Source organism: Nannospalax galili, unplaced genomic scaffold, assembly GCF_000622305.1.
Source record: "Nannospalax galili isolate Female #2095 unplaced genomic scaffold, S.galili_v1.0 scaffold169, whole genome shotgun sequence".
In the NCBI taxonomy this organism is placed as follows: Eukaryota; Metazoa; Chordata; class Mammalia; order Rodentia; family Spalacidae; genus Nannospalax; species Nannospalax galili.
In genome coordinates, this window is record NW_008360327.1 from 5,354,288 (window position 1) to 5,367,038 (window position 12,751).

A 12,751-nucleotide genomic window follows, 5' to 3' on the forward strand; every position below is an offset into this window, starting at 1 on the left:
TATAGGGTTTATACTTAGTACAAAATTGTATAACTAATAATTCAACTGTAAACCTAAAAATTTACAGCCAATTTTGAAAGAGATGTATCTTAGCTCTGGAAATTGTTATTGAATGAGAAAAAAATGATGTAATGAAATGCTTCTTCTAATCATGTGGTTATTAAATTTAAATTTTTTTTTTAATTTCAAAAAGAAATACAATATTTGCTATCAATCAAATGTACATACAAATCAATGTCAGTAAAATTCAGGAATATTTATTTCAAAAAAAAAGAAACAGACTATCAAATAGCAAAGTTAATACAAGCTAAATATCTACAGCATAATTTGCTAAATGTTTGGCTTTCTAATACACCATTTTTTTCTCTTTCCTGCCAGTAAATTGGTTCCAAACTGAGATCTTTCAGTCTCACTTACAATGGCTTTGTCAGTTCCTCCAGTCAGTTTTCCTTTTGATATATTAAAATCCATGGTTTCCTTCCCAGGACCTCCCACATTTCAGCCAAAGAAGTCAGACAACTTGGTTTGGATTCAGCCTTGAATTCTCCCCCTCTTTTCTCACAGAGAGTTTTCTGCCAGGGACATGTTGGAAATGAGCCAGGCTTCTGGTGCTCTAGCATTGCCCCTCTGCCAAAGAAGCCTGCTCACAGTGGGCTCCCCTGCAAGAAACGGGCTGTCTCCTGGTGGTGTTCACTCCCTGCTCTCTGTTTTATCCAGTTGTCACAAGTCCAGCCACTTCTATGAGCACATTTCTCTCTAAGGAACTTTTAAGTGGAGGGAAGAGGAGGCCCAGTGAGTCATTTGCTCCACGTGTTGCTCCCAGGGACATAGCCGCTTGCTTCATTTAGCCTGCACCACCACAAAAAATTCACTCTCTTAGGGGCAGGCGGTTAATGCTCTTTTACAGACAGATTTGGAATACCTCTGTTCCCAGAGAGGAACTCTCACAAATCCTGGGTCTAGATTTTTCAGTCATTTTGATTTCTTTCTGAACCTTACCATTTTTTACTCACCCAATATTGAAGAAACATTTCACCTCTAGAAGGCTTAGCCTCCCAGTGCAGTTAAAATTTCCAGTGTCACCTTCTGAGAGTTTTAGATACATGGACTGTTAATGGAGTCTAAAGAGCTCTGCAGACTGTGAAGGGCTGTATTTTGATGTTTTTAAAATGCAAATTGCTCCCTAGGTAGAAAAGACAAAGTTGTTGCCTATAGAATTAGTTATGTCGTATTTATGCTGCCTCCCTTATTTGACCTCAAAACTTCAATTACAAAGTGAACATTGCATTAAAATATATCTGGCTTTCCTTTTAGAACCAATATTTGATAATTGTATGTTACTTTTTGTTATTTAAGAAAGAGAGAGAACAAGTTTTATGAGACCCAGAAAATTTTCTGATTATCCTGTTTCTTCACTTAAACACTGACTTTTTTGAGAAAATAATTGTATTTGTTAAGAATCTGTTTTGGAAGCAATGGTTTCATGCAGCAAGTGTCACAGCTAATAAGATACAACAGACCCTCCCATTAAGCACTAGAACTGTGATGACAAATCCTGTTTTTATCTCTTAAATGTACTCTCGTTGACCCATATTACAAGCAATACTTATCAAGGTTTTAGCTACAGAGCAGATGGAACTGATCTGTGACTCAAACATTCTGATACTGCTTTGTGAATGCCAGACTCTCTGCAGGCAGATCAACTTGGGGAGAATGTGGGCACAGGTGAACACAGGTGGCATGTAGTTTGTTTCATGGTCAATTGTGTTGTGATAAGTTTGATTGTAGAGCTAATTGCTTTGTATGACTGTCCTGTTTATAGAAACTACATCGAATAAGGACATTTGCTTTTGTGAAATCAGTTCGCCAGGAAAGCCCATTGAAATGAAAAGAAACTAATTGAAAGTAATAGGGAATTACCTGAACATATAGTGCCAGTAAATTAAATTAATTGAAGGTAATTGATAGTGACTGGAATTAATAAATGTAATGGAAACAAATTTTACTTAATTGAAATTTATTGAAATTGAATTAAACTCAATAACTCAAAGTCTATTAAATTTAATAGATTCCAATTGATATTAATTATAGACAATGCTTAGTTATAACAGACCATTTTTAAAGGCTTCCCACTGAATTTGTACTCTATGACTGTCTATAACATGAAAAACATTTCCTCTATAGAGGAAAAAACGATGTATACTAGAATAAAATACTGCTTTGGAATTTCAGATTTCTCTATGGAATAGGTGATATGAAGAATTTGATTCTGACAATGGAGCTTCCCTTAAAGACTTAAGAAGATAAAAAAAAATGGCTTTATCTCCTTTGAGGAGACTTGGAATTTAATGAGAACATTTTACCTGTTAAAACATTAGGTTTGATTGGGTAAATGCTTTACAGTACATGTTGTTTTCAGAGTCTCTTATCTTTACAGCTATGTCATCAAAGCCTTTACTTTGTCTCCTTCAGTTACAAAGCATTGTGACCCAGAATTCCTGGAAAGAAGCTGTGTCTGTAAAAGCGGAGTGATTGATTTGAACTTCAGTCCTGTGGAGGCTGGAATGTTGCAAGTCCAGAACCAAATCATCTTAGGGCAACTTTAGTCCCCTTAATAGTCATTTATTGCCCTCCACTCTATACGACCTCACATCTTCCATGACCATTAGGCAAATTCTTTGGAGTGTATGAACAGACCCTTCGTTACCACCAACCAAAGGACTAAGAATGCTGCTCAGATTGCATCTGAGTCTTACAGCAGAGGTTTTTCTGTGTTGCTGCAACATGTCGGCCCAGTGCACTGACCAATGCATTTGAAATGTGTGCTATTTTATGACTTGCTTTGTTCTGTTACTATAAATAGTTCATGAAATTGCTACCCCATTGGAACATGGTATTTGGGGAGACAAGTCTGTGTTCCAGGGCCATGGTCACTCATATTTGGCTCCACAATGAACTATCTCCTTTCTTCCTTTGAGATGAGAGCTGTTACTTTCATTAACAGCATCCAAAATCTCCGAAGTTTCCACAGACATATGCTGGAGATTCAAGGACTCACGTTTGCAGCTTCATCTTCCTCAGCACTGGGGCTTTGGGGGACACGCTTGGCTTCCTGGTGTGAAACATAGGGTCTGCCCACAGTCCTTTCACCTCAGCAAAGGTCCAGGGTGCATTTGGGGAATGTTCTGCCTTTTACCAGCCTTACTGTTTACTGAATGGCATTTTATGAAGAAAATAATTTTCTCTAAAAGAACTGCACCCAAATTATTCTACATGAACAATATATTAAATAGTTACAGGACTACAGACAAAGTTCCTCATGTGGAATGAGAAGAAGGCCAAATCATTTTGTTTACGTCAGGCAAAGCCAGTACTTAGTGCACAGACAGGTAATTCTCATATACTACTAGACTTGCTGAAATTGTATCAGAAGTACCTTTATGTCATTTATTAGAAGTATTCACCACGAGAGACATCGGAATTAAAAAAAAAAAATCTCTGGGTAATGACACAAACCATGGGAGGGTCACATGCTAAGTACAGGAAGCTCACCCCAGGCCACAGCCTTCTTTTCCTTCTTTCCACGTCTATTTTTTTTCTCAGACCCGTAGCCCTCAGGCCAGTTCTTTCCTTTTTTGTTATAAAAACTGACTGACTAGGCCGGGCGTGGTGGCACACGCCTTTAATCCCAGCACTCAGGAGGCAGAGGCAGGCAGATCTCTGTGAGTTCAAGGCCAGCCTGGTCTACATAGTGAGTTCCAGGTCAGCTGGGGCTGCAGAGAGACCCTGTCTCAAAAGACCAAAAAAAACTGACTTGTTAGGGCCCTTGACATGGCTCAGCCAGTAGAAGCACTTCCAGTCTGGGTTTAATCCCTGGATCCTACAAGGTGGCAGGAGAGAATTGACTCTTGCTGTCCTGGCACACCTGGGCCTGCACACACAAAAGTACACACACACACACACAGACACACACACGCACACACACACACCTTAAATTAATTAATTTAAAAAATTTCAATTACTTTTAGACACTAGATTCATTTTAAAACATAAGAATACCATGAAAAGTTGAGAAACTTTGCTTACCTCCCAAATTAAACACAAGTCTATTTATGAAACTTTTAGCTATGAGCAACTAGGATGGGACCAAAGCACCACAACCCTGATGATCTTGGAGAGGGTCCTGGTCATGTGCATTAGACCTTCTCTGCCTATGGGATTCATTGTTATCTGAAGCACCCTGAAACCCATGCTGACTACTTAGCAAGGTATTTGTAATTTCACTTCTCTATGGTAGAGGAATGTAACATCACTTATATTGGGGGAACAACAACATTAATGCAGATGCAACGAATGTTTTTAATTATTTTTCTGCAAATCATTAGCATTCATAAACTAATCTCTCAGGGTGAGTGTGTGCATTTTAAAGATTTTTATTTTATTTTATTTTATGTATATTTATGTGTGTGTGTGTGTGTGTGTGTGTGTGTGTGTGTGCATGAGTTTATGTGTTCTACACATATGCCAGCAGAAATCAGAAGAGGGTGTAGGATCCCATGGAACTGGAGTTACAAATGATTGTGAGCTGCCCAATATAGGTGTTGGGAACTAAACCCTGGTAAGTGCTCTTTAACCATTGAGCCATCTCTCCAGCCCCACAAATGAATGTGTATCTTTTAAAATACATAATTTGTTGAGACTTTTTAGAGGTACAGAGTTCTAACAGAATTTGTACTTGGGTACTTTTGAAAAACACTTCAATCTGTCCATAGGATACTTTTTTGGGAGGCTTTTTGAGACAGGGTCTCCCTGTAACCCCAGCTGACCTGGAACTTGCTATGTAGGCCAGGCTGGCCACAATCACACAGAGATCCACCTGCCTCTGCCTCCAGAGTTACTGGGATTAAAAGCTTGGACCACTACACCCAGCATCATAAGATGATTTTGAATTTTTAATTTTATAATGAGAACTTAAAAACTCTAGTAATATCTTTAAGTTTGCATAAATTTGTAATAAAGTAAAAAGTATAGGTTACCCAAACTAAATGGAATTCTTTAGTGAATAAAGTAGTTCAACTGGTAATAGATGTAGTACCATAATTCAAATGTTCAAAAAACACTTTAATTTTCATTGGTAGTGGTCCTGTGTAAAGCCCTGGTCAAAGAGTAAAGGCATCAAAACAAAGAAATCCCAGGTTGAACACCCCAGGTAAGGAGGAGAGAGTATTTTCCTTTTTCTTGGCCTTTTTCTTTTACTTTGTTCCTCAAGAGATTGATGATGCTCATCCACATGAGTGGGAGGGATTTTCTTTTTTTTATACATATATTTATATTTTATTTTATGTGCATGCATGTATTGCCCGCATGTATGTAAGTGCACCCTTGCCATGCAATGCCTGTGGAGGACAGAAGAGGCTGAAAGATCCCCTGGAACTGGAGTTACGGACAGCTGTTAGCTGCCATGTGGGTGCTGGGATTCGAACCCGGGTCTTTTGCAAGAACAGCCAGTGTACTTAACTGCTGAGCCATCTGTCCAGCCCTGGGAGGAATCTTCTTAATTCAGTATACTAGTTCAAATGCTAATCTTTTCAGGAAACAACCTCAGAGACACACCCAGAAAGGATGTCTTATAGGCAATTTAGGTTTCCCTGAGTCTAATCAAATGGCCACATATAATTAATCATCATACCTTCTTATAAAAACAAACATATTTGTAAGTGTTCCCATTGTGTATTTCAGCATATTTATCACAGCCTCTATAAGAACTTTATCTTTTAAATTTGCATATACTTCCTTCTGTTAACAAAGTAGAAGGTGTATGTAGCATAAGTTTGCCTCCAGATTTGCCCAGACAGTATCATAGCCCCATTCCTGCCTTTGAGTTGTGTATCCCTGGCCAGATACAATAATACTTTCCTCCTCAATTTCTTTGTAATCGCCATGAAGATAGCAATACCTATTCAAAGCTTTGCTGTAACAATGGAATGAACTTATTCTTATAAAGAACTTAGTGTGGAGTAAGTTAAAAAATAGGACAAAAAGTAAGCTGTTGACCTTCTTAAGAAAGGCAATATCTAATTCCCTGCTGTTTTCTTAGCACCTATGTCAGAATATTTATTATACCAAAAATGAGATTTCCTCCTCTCTGAAACGTGTGCCTCAACTCCTGGGTCTGTGTTCCTTATGTGGCTCTTCGACTTTTTTCCTGAATAACTTACCCATTAACTTGTACAAAATAAAAAAAACATGGATATGAATGTTAATTCTCAACACCAAATCTATGTGATATTTGTATCTGAGTGACACTAAATGAATTGATTCAATGCAGCTGATGAAGTTTTGCATGATGACAGATACTGAAATTTTATAAATGATTCTAAACAATGGTAGTATTCTAAAACATGTATTTCCTTGTTAGATGCTATGTCACAGGGCATGTCTTCAGAATTAAATCAAGTAATCATGTGGTCTACACAGATGCTTTTTTCTGCCCAGATGTGTCATATCCTTTATTGAAAATGTATATTAAAAATGTAAAATGTCCTCATTTCATCTAAATATTCTTTTATTTCAAAAGCTTCTGTTTTGCTAACTGAATTGATTTTTTTGAGGTAAGAATTTAAAGTTGATTTTTTCTTTGACTTTGCTATTCTGCTTTCAAACACTAAAGAATATTCTTCAGGAAATCACTATAGAGTGTACAGAGTTTCATTTTCAGTTCTTTGTAGATCAGAGAGTTCTTGAATTTGGTTTAGTTATGAGCAGTGCACCTAAAACACGCAGCTTTCAAGGTGGAGATATGACTGTGGTCTTGTTAACAACTTTTTTCTTTCTTTCTTTCTTTCCTTCCTTCCTTCCTTCCTTCTTTCCTCCCTCCCTCCCTCCCTCCTTCCCTCCCTCCCCCCTTCCCTCTCTGTTTCTTTCTTTCCTTCTTTCCTTCTGTATAAGTATTCATGCCACAGGACTCTTGCAGAGATCAGAGGATAATTTGCAGGAGTATGCCATCTCTTTCCACCATGTAGTTTCCTGGGTTTTAGTCATCTCAATGGCCCACTCATTTTCTGTAAAGCAGAAAGTTCAATTTAACCACCCCAGACATACGATTTCCTCAGGCATGACAAGAGACACTTCTTCCATTTTTGTACCACCAGGCAACAGTTGTCACTTATCGCCAGCTTGATAACCCCTAAACTCTCCACACCTTTTCAGAGGCAGCCAAGGAATGGAGAACTTCAACACCAAGCCTTCTGGAATGGGTGACTTTCAGGCCACTATAAAGTGAACTGAAATAATGATATCAACACCGAAATTATGATAAGATAGTGTTTTTCTGAGTCAGGGTGAGTTTGTAAAATGATTCAGAATGACCTATTTATTAAAGAGATGAGTTAACTTTTAAGAATAACTTATTTGAAACTGCTATTCAAAAATTCCAAACTTCCATATCACATTCTCCTATGAAATATGTTTGTTATTCCCTATAAATTTTATATAACAGAATACAACATTATTCACTGAGTTTCTTTCTGTCTTCTTGAGATAATCACGTCCTTGGGGCATTATAAGGGAAGACATGCATCCAAGCCACTCTAATCCCCAGGAGTGTGATTGCCTTGTGGTAATTATACCCTCTTTCAAGATGTCTTATGCTATTATTATGGTGCCTTATTGCTCAAATACCACAGAGATATGAGATAATGTAATTACTTTGCCTTATCATGCTTTAATAAATAATGTAGGAAGGATGACTTCTGAAGCAATCTTGTCTAAAGAGGCCAAGTATTCAGAGGGAAGGGGCTTGTGATATTGTTGGTATTAATTTCCAGAGCTGAGGCTAAGCAATTGAAACATTAACATCAGACATTATTTCACCATGAATGTTTAAATAAAAGCATAAAGCAGGATATATCAAATCATGGCTTCCTCTCTGGACACTTAGAGAGCACATTGCCCATCCAAGTGTGAACATTTGGCACGTCTTTGTCTTTTGTGGGATGAAAAGATGTCTGAGATTTGTTGTCTGTCTATTCCTGGACTTTCTCATACCTCTTCATCTAGTGTAATTGTTATAAAGGTGAATCGATATGTGTTTGAAGCATGGGCTATTACATAAAGAATAAGTCTCCCACAGCCATTGATTTAATAACATTTAATGATCGTTTTTCTCACTTGCATTATTGGAGACTGAATTTCCCTTTAGTTTATTAAATATGTAACTACTCTATTGATCAGTGCTCTGGAAGAGAATTCTGATTATTATTAAAAACATTAGATACACTGAGAATGATCTTCTAACTTTATAGTAACATGGGTATTATTTGCCTAAGGAAAGCCTCAGAATGCAGCTATGAGAAAGCCTCTTATTAAGTAAAGAATAATTTAAGCAATTTTGGCTTCTGCCTAATCAAAGAAATACAAACAGAAGAAATATCTGGATTAGAGGCTTTGTGACAATGCAGTTTTAAGTGCCTACCTGCATGGAGCATTGTGTTGAGTATAGAGTTCTCCAAACTGAGAACAGTGGCCAAAGAATTGAATAAATGGGTGAATTAGTGAAGGAGCCAAGTCAGTTAGAAAACTTGAAGGGACTGTGTTAATCACACAGAGACAAATACAGTACATGCTCAGAGCAATGTTTTAAAGTGTTAGGTAGTATGATGATTAAATTTCTATTTCATTGCTCAATCACTATTTTATGTTTAACTAAACATGGTCATGATAAAAAATAAAAGGTAAATTCAAAGTAATTTCACAATGGAGTAAGACAAAGAAGAGTAAGGAAGATGTGGTTGGTGTCGTGGAACAAAGGATATTCTTAGTGACTTTGCAATCTAGATCTTAAAAATGAAAATATTGAGGCTGTTCACTATGGTGTATAGCACAGCCATTGATCATTGATTATGGAACAGGAATGGTGATAGACCTTCATTTAAACTTTTTTTAAATGCCAATTTTCAAATCATGTTCAACTCAGTGATTGTGTGTAATAAAGTGAATGATGACTTCTAAATGAACAGTGTACTCATTTTCCATTATTACTGCAAAAAAAAAAATCTACAACCTAAGTGGCTTATAACAAGCACAGAGTGGATCTCACTGGATTTAAACTCAGGACTAGGCTGACTGTGTTTCTTCTTAGAGGTTCTGAGGAAAATCAGTTTCTTCACCTTTTCAAGCTTGTAGAGGGAAGCTTCATTCCTTGACTGATGGCCTCTTTTCCTCCACATTTAGAGCTATTAACAGAAGGTTGAGTCTGTCTTACAGAACATCATTATGGTTTTCTTCCATTTTTAGGGACATTTCTGAGTACACATTGTGAACCCGGATAGTCCAAAATAATCTCATTAGTTTTAGGTGAGCTGATTAGTAAGAGGTATTCCCTCTGCAAAGTTTAATTCTTTTTGTCATATATTTTCTCATGGTTTGGATGTAAGCTTTTTTGGAGGGAGGAACAATATTCTGACTGCTACAAGCAGAATCTCTGGAACTTGAATATAAGGATGAACAGTGTGTTTTGGACTTTGTTTTCATACCCATTAATCTTGAAAAGCTAGAGAGGAAATTAACACTCAGTTATTTTCAGGCACTTCCATTTTAGTAATCTTTCTGGGATATCTCAAAAGAAATAATAGCTAGATAAAAAAAATAGGTTGAATATAATCTCCTCAGTTGATGATGGAATATACCCTGAGAAGTCTGAAAAAAATTTAAGAATACCACAAAACAAACAAAGTTAATGAATTGGGCAAGTCTAGCCACAAACTAATTATATAAAAGAAGAATTTTAGCTTTGTAACTATTGCGTTTAGTGTTATAAATAATTTGTGTGCAGTAACACAAAAATTAGTCAGAATGTTGTGTATAACCAAATATCTTCCTTAACAACTTGAAAATTCTCAACTGTCTAAGAAAGTTACTAGATTAAGACCTTGTATCTACAGGAGTATCTCACTAACATAGAAACATGTAGAAAGGATGATAAATAGCTCTTATGGTTTGTAGCTTAAATGTCCCCCAAAAGCTCATGTGTTGAATGCTTTATTTCCAATGTATCAGCGTGTAGTTTAGACAAGGGAAGCCTTAAGAGGCAACTGGGTGGTGAGCACTCTGATCTCATAAATTGACTGACTCATTTGTAAATTCAAAGCTTAATAGGTGGAAGGCAAGGGACACTGTTCTAAAAGTGAGTTATTTCTTTGCTTCTCAGCTGCGGTGATGTAAGGAGGTCTCTGCCTTGTGCATCCTCCATGAAGTACTGCCTCAGTACATTCCCCAAACAACTGAGCCAAGTGACAACTGTAATCATTAAAGCTGCAGCATTTTCTCTTTTAGGCTGATTTATCTCAACTCTTTTGTTACAGTGATGGAAAGTCAACTAATACAAATAAGTTATGTCAACAGTTGATGGAACCTAAGGAAATGCTTTAATGAAAACAAAGTCCATGTCAGTCAGTGCTCATCCAGTTAAAAAGGAATGCAGTGCCAGATATGAGACCTTCCTTAAAGCAACAAACATGCTGTACAGCACTCATCAAAGAAGCTCCTTTTTTCAACAAATGGAGGCTACTACAGAGTTGCACATCTGATCAGGCACAGAGAACATATACTTGGGAGATGCCTAGTACTAGGTGACACATCTACAGTTGAATCTCAACAACTAAGGCTCATGGAACATAGCAGAATAAGGGGTAGAGAGAGGGATAATGCACCCCTCAACTTTCATCAGTGAGGCTTCCATGTACATCAGAGTATGATACACACAGAAGGCCACAACTAGTCAAGCTTTGGAGAATAAGAAACTGTAGAGTGTAGGATGGGACTCTTACATGGAACCTCACACACCCATGGCTCGAGGACCGTTGCGGAAGAGGAGGCAGAAAGAGTGTAAGAGCTAGAGCGGGTTCATGATTACATGGAGGTGGAGGCTTCCAGACCACTGGAGGCTTGCTCATGTGAACCTGCAGCAGTGCTGGTGTCAAACAGGGGGCCCTTGACAGCTCAATTAAACAAGGTCCCAAAGGGGAGGTGAGAAATAGGTGGCAGGTCAGCACCTGATTGAGATCTAGTTAAGACTGATTGCTGCTGGGTGAGGGAGAGTATGATATACATACAACCACTGGATGGGCTGACTAGACTCCAGTGGATGCGTTTACACTGAAGGACATTTGGGTACAAACACCTGAATGAATAGGACTCAGCATGTATGGCAGAGTGCATAGGATTTGGTGGGGGATAGAGGAAAACATGGATAGGGGAGGGGGGTTAGATTTGAGTGGGAACTATTGTATGAAATTTTAAAAGCTCAATAAAAATTAAAATAAAAAAATCAGAAATTTGTAGTAAGGTATGGAGTGAGCAAGGATTGGCTAGATAGTTCTGAAAGTCAGAGAGAAGCCAGCCATGCTGGAGAGAACTCCAGTATAATCTGAAGCTCGTATCCAGGTTTAGTTCTTTTAATTTCTTCTTCATAGGGCATATGTACATGGAACGCTTCTTAAAATCCACCCCTATGAAGAAACTGAGTGTTTAACACTTTTTGAAGTTATTTTATTTTTTAAATTAGCCTACAATGTAAAAGGTTTCCATTTGGGATATTCGTCTATGGCTCATTGGGGTTGATTCTACTTCCCCCACTTACTCTCTTTCATCTGATGTCCCCCCTTTTGACACTGTACCCCAGATTACAGCTTCCACTTTCTCCTAAGTTCTAGATGCTGCAACCATTTTATAAAACAAACTAATAGGGCCTGTGAGGTAGTTCAAAGGGTAAAGGTGTTTGCTGCCAAGCCTGATGACCTGGTACCCATAAGGTAAACAGATAACCAAGTCCTGAAAATTATTCTTTGACCTTCACATGGATGGCATGGCATATATGTTCCCCACGATAAATAAAAAAATGTAATAACCCACCCCCAAAACCCTAATAAATGTTTCAAGAATTGAAATTCACACAGTTTAGGCAAATCCTTGACAAGGAAGACTAAACTAATAATTTTGAGAATAAAACCAGTTTTCTCTGATTCCTCTATATGGAACATAATGTGATTAGTATCTGTATTCTATGTAGCTATGTTTTCTTGAACTTATACTCCTTCTTGAGATTGGTTGGTTGCAGGTATTTGTGTGTCCATGCATTTCTCTGGGCAATAAAATTACTTTGTTTTTGCTTTGTTGTTCTTTTCTTTTACTTAGGAGGAATAGTTTTGGAGAAAATGCAATTATGTATGTACTTTTATTTTTCAAAGATAAAATAAGTTGTCCTAATGGGGATGTTTTTATTCTTGTACTTCTAAAGTCCTTAAACTTCTTTGTAGTCTTTAATCTTATTAAGGAATCAAAGAGCCAGAGCTTGAATGTTACAGTAAGGAATTTAAGCATCTGGAGTAAAAACTCCTAGTCAGGAACTGAACTTTCTGATTCATAGAAAGCACTTAGGTCATGACCTCTTAGAAGACACATAGCATTTGATATCTTGACAGGAAACAATCAAATTATAATCTGGCAGATCACTTCCCAACAGAGAAACAGAGACTCCAATTACTATACCTGTTTCCATGATTCATGGACTTTCCTTGCTGGCCATTGAATTTGATTATGGAGGATGACTAACACTCTGCCTCAGGAAAACAAACATGGGGGAAGAAGAACCAGTAGCTGGAAAAAAACATTAAGCAATTTCAGCAGTCAGAACAGACAGCTTTAAGTCATGGGTGTATTCTTTTTTCTTTGGTTGGGGTGAGTTGTTTTTAGT